General features: G+C 48.0%; 1 pseudogene; it reads left to right on the forward strand.

The window, feature by feature from the left end:
* The first annotated feature begins 328 nt into the window (after positions 1 to 328).
* On the forward strand, positions 329 to 4081 carry LOC125553538 (annotated as a pseudogene).
* Positions 4082 to 7139: the final 3058 nt, after the last annotated feature.

Raw genomic sequence — 7139 nt, forward strand, 5'->3', positions numbered from 1 at the left:
AGGTTGCAGATGGTTTCACAAAGGCATTGCCTACAAGGAATCTTGAAGAATTCAAACGTAATCTTAACTTGACCAAGTTGTGATTAAGGGAAGGTGTCAAACGAGATGTTGCATCGTGACAGCCTAGCCGGCCTTCCTTGTAACCGAAGATAGATAAGGGATAGAGATAGGTAGTTTATATTCTTTGTTATCTCTTGTAACTAGAGATCCACCTCTTCTTTCTTAAGTCTGTAATCTCAATCATCTGTATGCTATCTCAGGGAGTCACACCCCTGACTATATAACACGCAGGCGTCACCCAGAGCGAGGGTACGACGTTTCCCACAAACCCCACACGACACGAGGACTGACATAAGCGACCAGGAGTGAGAGCTCTAGTGACGGGCAAAAATGGCGGCCTCCTCCTCGCTCTTCTTCGTCGTCCCGGCGCTGCTCCTCCTCTTCTTCATGGCGCTCGCGCCTGCACCACTGGCAGCAGCAGCGACCTCCTCCAAGCTTCCCAGCCAGCCCCCCCCTTACCTTTCTGGACTCGCCTTCCTCTGCAGCAGCACCGGGCCTGGCAAGCTCTCGAGCGCAGGTGCAACGCCGCGGCGGACACGGCACCGAAGCCGTACACGGCGCACTACTTCCCGCAGGAGTTGGACCACTCACCTTCACGCCCAATCCTCCCACGTCTTCTCCCAGAAGTACTCCTCAGACACCTTCTGGCGGCGGAAACCCACCGCCGGCCCGCTGTTCGTGTACACCGGCAACGAGGGCGACATCGAGTGGTTCGCCACCAATACCGGCTTCATGTTCGACATCGCGCCCGACTTCGGCGCCCTCCTCGTCTTCATCGAGGTACCCTTTTGGCCACATCCTCTGCCATGGCTGATATCGTCGGTGACCGCACGCGCCCTCGTCCAAAATTTGGTTGTCCTATTGATTCTCTCGAGACAAGACACCATTTTTGCTGTTGTTTAAGCATCCATAGCAATCACTTGTTTAAATTTTGTTGTTGTCATGCTAATTAGCATCCATAGTATTGCACTCTATTTTTCCTCTCATAATGAAAAGATACGCAAGCTTTATATATTCGCGAAAAAAGAAAAATGCTAATTAGTACTAACTGCAAACTTGTTCAACTAGTATAATAGTACTAACTTGTTTGAAATTTGTGTGCAGCATCGGTACTACGGGGAGTCCAAGCCGTTCGGAAACGACTCGTACAAGTCCGCCGACACGCTGGGCTACCTGACATCCACGCAGGCGCTCGCCGACTTCGCCATCCTCATCACCAGCCTCAAGCAGAACCTCTCCGCCGTCGACGCTCCTGTCGTCGTCTTCGGTGGCTCCTATGGCGGCAGTATGTCCATCACCGACACGTCCCCCCATATTGCCAATTATATCCATGCGTGCGATTTTATTTGAGAGAAAATTAGGATGAGCTAATCTACACTAATAATGTTGTCAGTGTGAATGGATCTTCCAAAAATAAAGTACAATAAATGACTTTATGCCTGTTGTTTCTAGTGCTGGCTTCATGGTTCAGGCTCAAGTATCCCCATGTCGCCATAGGAGCACTGGCATCCTCAGCTCCGATCCTACAGTTTGACGATATCACCCCGTGGTCTAGCTTCGACGACACCGTCTCGCAAGACTTCAAGGTAATAATGGGAATTAATCACTACTACTGCATAACATCATCGTGCTTTAACTTCCTCAAAAGTAGGTCAAATAATTTCTGGATGGATGGCCCAGTGTCACTGGTCAAATTATTGGTGATGATAACGCATGGCAGATCAACATGCTCTGCTCTGGATACCGAATTTCACTTGTTGTCACCGTGTCGGCTCTGAATTACTATTAGTACTGGATTTCACTTGTTGTCGTGTTATCAGTACCCTAGCGGCACATTAGTGGTTTTCAGTTGTGAATTATGAATTGGTGGTGGCCCTTTTCTTCATGAGGATGTAACTTAACAGATACGTTTGTTTGGAATCTTCCAAGAAGAGAATGCATGGAATTTAAGTGCGTGATTGAAATGGCTAATGATGTGGATGTCTAGGTGATGACTTACCTTAATGAGTTCACCACGGCTAATGGTTCATTTTTGGATTAGCCTGATTGCAACGCTCAACCGCGCAGAAGGGCTATCAATAGGCGGTCGCAAATAAGGTCCTCACTTGTCCAAAGATATGCAAGTTGATGATGCCCGATGACACAACTATTACTAATACGGCAGAGACAAGATATAACAAGGGAAGGGAATGATGAGTCACTTGCTAGTGACATCTTTGGCTGATTGATGCTTGATTAGTAGCTGTCCCAAGTCAAGTTAATTTCCAAAAAGATAAATGTGTTTAATCAGCTTATTCTAAGTTTGTAACATCCAACTAATTTTGCAGTCTGAGAGCCTGAATTGCTTCAGTGTCATCAAGGCAGTTTGGGATGTGCTAGATGAGAAGGGATCAAACGAGACAGGGCTCTTGGAGCTCAGCAAAACCTTCAGGACCTGCAAGTAAGATTTGTCCAACTGATAATTGTTTTGGACATGCAAATCTCATCTTGTCAACGAAGGATATATGGACATCATACTTTGGGCGAATCGACAACGATGACTTAGGTTGGTGACATTGCTCTATCTCATGTATTTTAGGACAGTGCATTCCGTTTCTCGTCTGGGATTGTGGCTAAGGGCAGCATTCACCACCACTGCCATGGTGGACTATCCAACCCCAGCCAATTTCATGATGAATCTGCCTGCTTATCCTGTGAAGGAGGTTTGCCACTTGTAACCTAATTTACAACCCTTACTCTCGACTGCATTACTACATCAAATGAATCATAAATGAGGAGAGAAACATGGGTTTCAGAGCTACCAAACTGAGTCTGAGGACCTGTTTTTATTCTTTTCTGCTGAGCATGTAATTCTCCTGACATTTCTGCAGATGTGCAAGATCATTGATACTTTCCCCGCGGGAGCAGACGTCATCGACGAAGCTTTCGCTGCGGCGAGCCTATACTACAATTACACAGGCGACCAGAAGTGCTTCGAGGTGGAGGGTGGTGATGACCCTCATGGCCTCCATGGCTGGGGCTGGCAGGTACAAGCCTGACTCACATACATGTGAATGTGGTGTACTGATAACAAATGAAGCCTGAGAAGATCATATATGTGTTTTGTGAAACAAACTCTTTTGCAGGCCTGCACCGAGATGTTCATGCCGATGACAGTGTCGAACGAGAGCATGTTCCCACCGTCCAGCTTCATGCCTGAGAAGAGGTCCGAGGGCTGCTTCATGTTCTACGGAGTTCGTCCAAGGATGCACTGGATCACTACTCAATATGGTGGCCATGTAAGTTTTTGGTCTTCAGATTTTCAGTGTTTACATATCAGTAGCAGCATCTCTTTAGGTGGCATGTGTGCTCACCTGGTACTGCATTGCACGACCCACTGCAGAAAATTGACAAGGTTCTCAAGAGGTTTGGGAGCAACATCATCTTCTCCAACGGAATGCGAGACCCGTGGAGTGGAGGCGGGTAGGAGTAAAAGATTTCTCACCATCTGATCTATTCATGTTGATAGTTTCAACCATTTAGGTAGCAATTTTACCACAGTCAAAAATATTAATAGTACTCCTCTCAAACTGCTATCAGGGTGCTCAAGAACATATCATCCAGCATCATTGCTCTTGTCACAGAGAAAGGTAAACGTGAAGTTGCAGAAAATATCCAAGGCCAAAAGTATTCTGAAACTTACTTATGCATGACTACTTCTTTTGTGGTGGTGATGTTCAGGGGCCCATCATTTGGACCTCAGATCTGCAACCAAGGATGATCCAGACTGGCTTGTAGAACAAAGGAGACAGGAAGTTGAGATCATACATGGATGGATAGAGCAGTATAACAAGGACATTGCACAAATGTAGCAGTAAGAAGGCGCCATTAATTTTCAGTCAAGGAAAATAAATGTGGCTACATGGAAAATGTAAGGACTTTGCTTTCTTCTACAGGGCGATAAGCACAAAAACTTAAGATAGCGCACTAGTGCAACTTCAAATTCAACAAGACACCAGAAGTTCTTGAACTTAAGCAGTCATACACGGATCATGAAAGCAGAGGTTCTCTTTTTCTACTTCTAGAACTGTTGCGGTGAACACTGAATTTATGACCTCATAAAATAAGACCAGCTTAAAAGCTAAAGCTATATGGATGGAAGCCCAAACAGAACGCCCGACCCCCGCGTCGTCCCCAGGGCGGCTCGGGGGAACCCTAGGTACGCCGCTGCCGCCCCCCTCTACATCACGCCCCCCTCCCGCCGCCGCCGGATGAGTCCGCCGGGCGAAGCCCGCGCCGGAGGACGGTGGCGGCGGGGATCTCCGCGCGCTCGGCGGCCTAGGTCGCCGGCGTGAGCCCGTGGTTGTGGGAGTCTCGTCCTCGGCGTCTCCGGCCGGCGTGGCGGCTGCTCGGCGCGGCGTCCTCGACCTCTCGCAGGTGATGGGCTGCCTCGTGTCGATGGCGTCCGAGGTTTCAGATCTGGCCGTGGCGGGCTCGGCCGATCTGGCCCGTTGGCTTCGGCCGGCGGTGAGGTTGGTGGTCGTGCGTGGTGATGGCGCCGCCGCCGCGCATGAGGTGCTTGGGCCAGTGGGTTCGCATGCTGGCGGCGCTGGGTGTTCCCCCTGAAGGAAATATGCCCTAGAGGCAATAATAAAGTTATTATTTATTTCCTTATATCATGATAAATGTTTATTATTCATGCTAGAATTGTATTAACCGGAAACATAATACATGTGTGAATACATAGACAAACAGAGTGTCACTAGTATGCCTCTACTTGACTAGCTCGTTAATCAAAGATGGTTATGTTTCCTAACCATGGACAAAGAGTTGTTATTTGATTAACGGGATCACATCATTAGTTGAATGATCTGATTGACATGACCCATTCCATTAGCTTAGCACCCGATCGTTTAGTATGTTGCTATTGCTTTCTTCATGACTTATACATGTTCCTATGACTATGAGATTATGCAACTCCCGTTTGCCGGAGGAACACTTTGTGTGCTACCAAACGTTACAACGTAAATGGGTGATTATAAAGGTGCTCTACAGGTGTTTCCAAAGGTACATGTTGGGTTGGCGTATTTCGAGATTAGGATTTGTCACTCCGATTGTCGGAGAGGTATCTCTGGGCCCTCTCGGTAATACACATCACATAAGCCTTGCAAGCATTGCAACTAATGAGTTAGTTGTGAGATGATGTATTACGGAACGAGTAAAGAGACTTGCCGGTAACGAGATTGAACTAGGTATTGGATACCGACGATCGAATCTCGGGCAAGTAGCATACCGATGACAAAGGGAACAACGTATGTTGTTATGCGGTCTGACCGATAAAGATCTTCGTAGAATAATGTAGGAGCCAATATGGGCATCCAGGTCCCGCTATTGGTTATTGACCGGAGACATGTCTCGGTCATGTCTACATTGTTCTCGAACCCGTAGGGTCCGCACGCTTAAGGTTTCAGTGACAGTTATATTATGAGTTTATGAGTTTTGATGTACCGAAGGAGTTCGGAGTCCCGGATGAGATCGGGGGACATGACGAGGAGTCTCGAAATGGGTCGAGACGTAAAAATCGATATATTGGACGACTATATTCGGACATTGGAAAGGTTCCGAGTGATTCAGGTATTTTTTGGAGTATCGGGTAGTTACGGGAGAAGCAATGGGCCTTGATGGGCTTTAGGGGGAAGAGGAGAAAGGGCCAGGGGCCTGCTGCGCCCCCCTCCCCTCTTGTCCGAATTGGACTAGGGAAAAGGGGGCCGGCCACCTTTCCTTCTTCTCCACTTCCTTCTCCCTTCCTCCCCTCTTGGTGGACTCCTACTAGGACTTGGAGTCCTAGTAGAACTCCACATCCTGGCCGCACCAAGCCTTGGCCGGCCTCCTCCTCCTCCATCCTTTATATACAGGGGCAGGGGGCACCCCATAGAACACAAGTTGATCTTCGTGATCGTTCCTTAGCGTGTGCGTGCCCCCCTCCACCATATTCCACCTCGGTCATATTGTAGCGGTGCTAGGCGAAGCCCTGCGACGGTAGAACATCAAGATCGTCACCACGCCGTCGTGCTGACGGAACTCCTCCCCGACGCTTTGCTGGATCGGAGCCCGGGGATCGTCATCGAGCTGAACGTGTGCTAAGAACCTCGGAGGTGCCGTAGTTTCGGTGCTTGATCGGTCGATCCGTGAAGACGTACGACTACATCAACCATAACGCTTCCGTTGTCGATCTACAAAGGGTACGTAGATCACACTCTCCCCTTCTCGTTGTTATGCATCACATGATCTTGCGTGTGCATAGGAATTTTTTTGAAATTACTACGTTCCCAACAGTGGCATCCCGAGCCTAGGTTTTATATGTTGATGTTATATGCACGAGTAGAACACAAGTGAGTTGTGGGCGATATAAGTCATACTGCTTACCAGCATGTCATACTTGGTTCGGCGGTAATTGTTGGATGAAGCGGCCCGGACCAACATTTACGCGTACGCTACGCGAGACCGGGTTCTCCCGACGTGCTTTTGCACAAAGGTGGCTTGCGGGTTGACAGTTTCTCCAACTTTAGTTGAACCGAGGTGTGGCTAACGCCCGGTCCTTGCGAAAGGTTTAAAACAGCACCAACTTGACAAACTAATCGTTGTGGTTTTGATGCGTAGGTAAGTTGGTTTGCTAAGCCCGTAGCAAGCCACGTAAAACTTTGCAACAACAAAGTAGAGGACGTCTAACTTGTTTTTGCAGGGCCATGTTGTGATGTGATATGGTCAAGACATGATGCTAATTTTATTGTATGAGATGATCATGTTTTGTAACCGAGTTATCGGCAACTGGCAGGAGCCATATGGTTGTCACTTTATTGTATGCAATGCAATTGCGCTGTAATGCTTTACTTTCTCTCTAAGCGGTAGTGATAGTCGTGGAAGCATAAGATTGGCGAGACGACAACGATGCTACGATGGAGATCAAGGTGTCGCGCCGGTGACGATGGTGATCATGACGGTGCTTCGGAGATGGAGATCACAGGCACAAGATGATGATGGCCATATCATATCACTTATATTGATTGCATGTGATGTTTATCTTTTATGCATCTTATCTT

This window comes from Triticum urartu, chromosome 4 (genome assembly GCF_003073215.2).
Source record: "Triticum urartu cultivar G1812 chromosome 4, Tu2.1, whole genome shotgun sequence".
NCBI classification, from domain to species: Eukaryota; Viridiplantae; Streptophyta; class Magnoliopsida; order Poales; family Poaceae; genus Triticum; species Triticum urartu.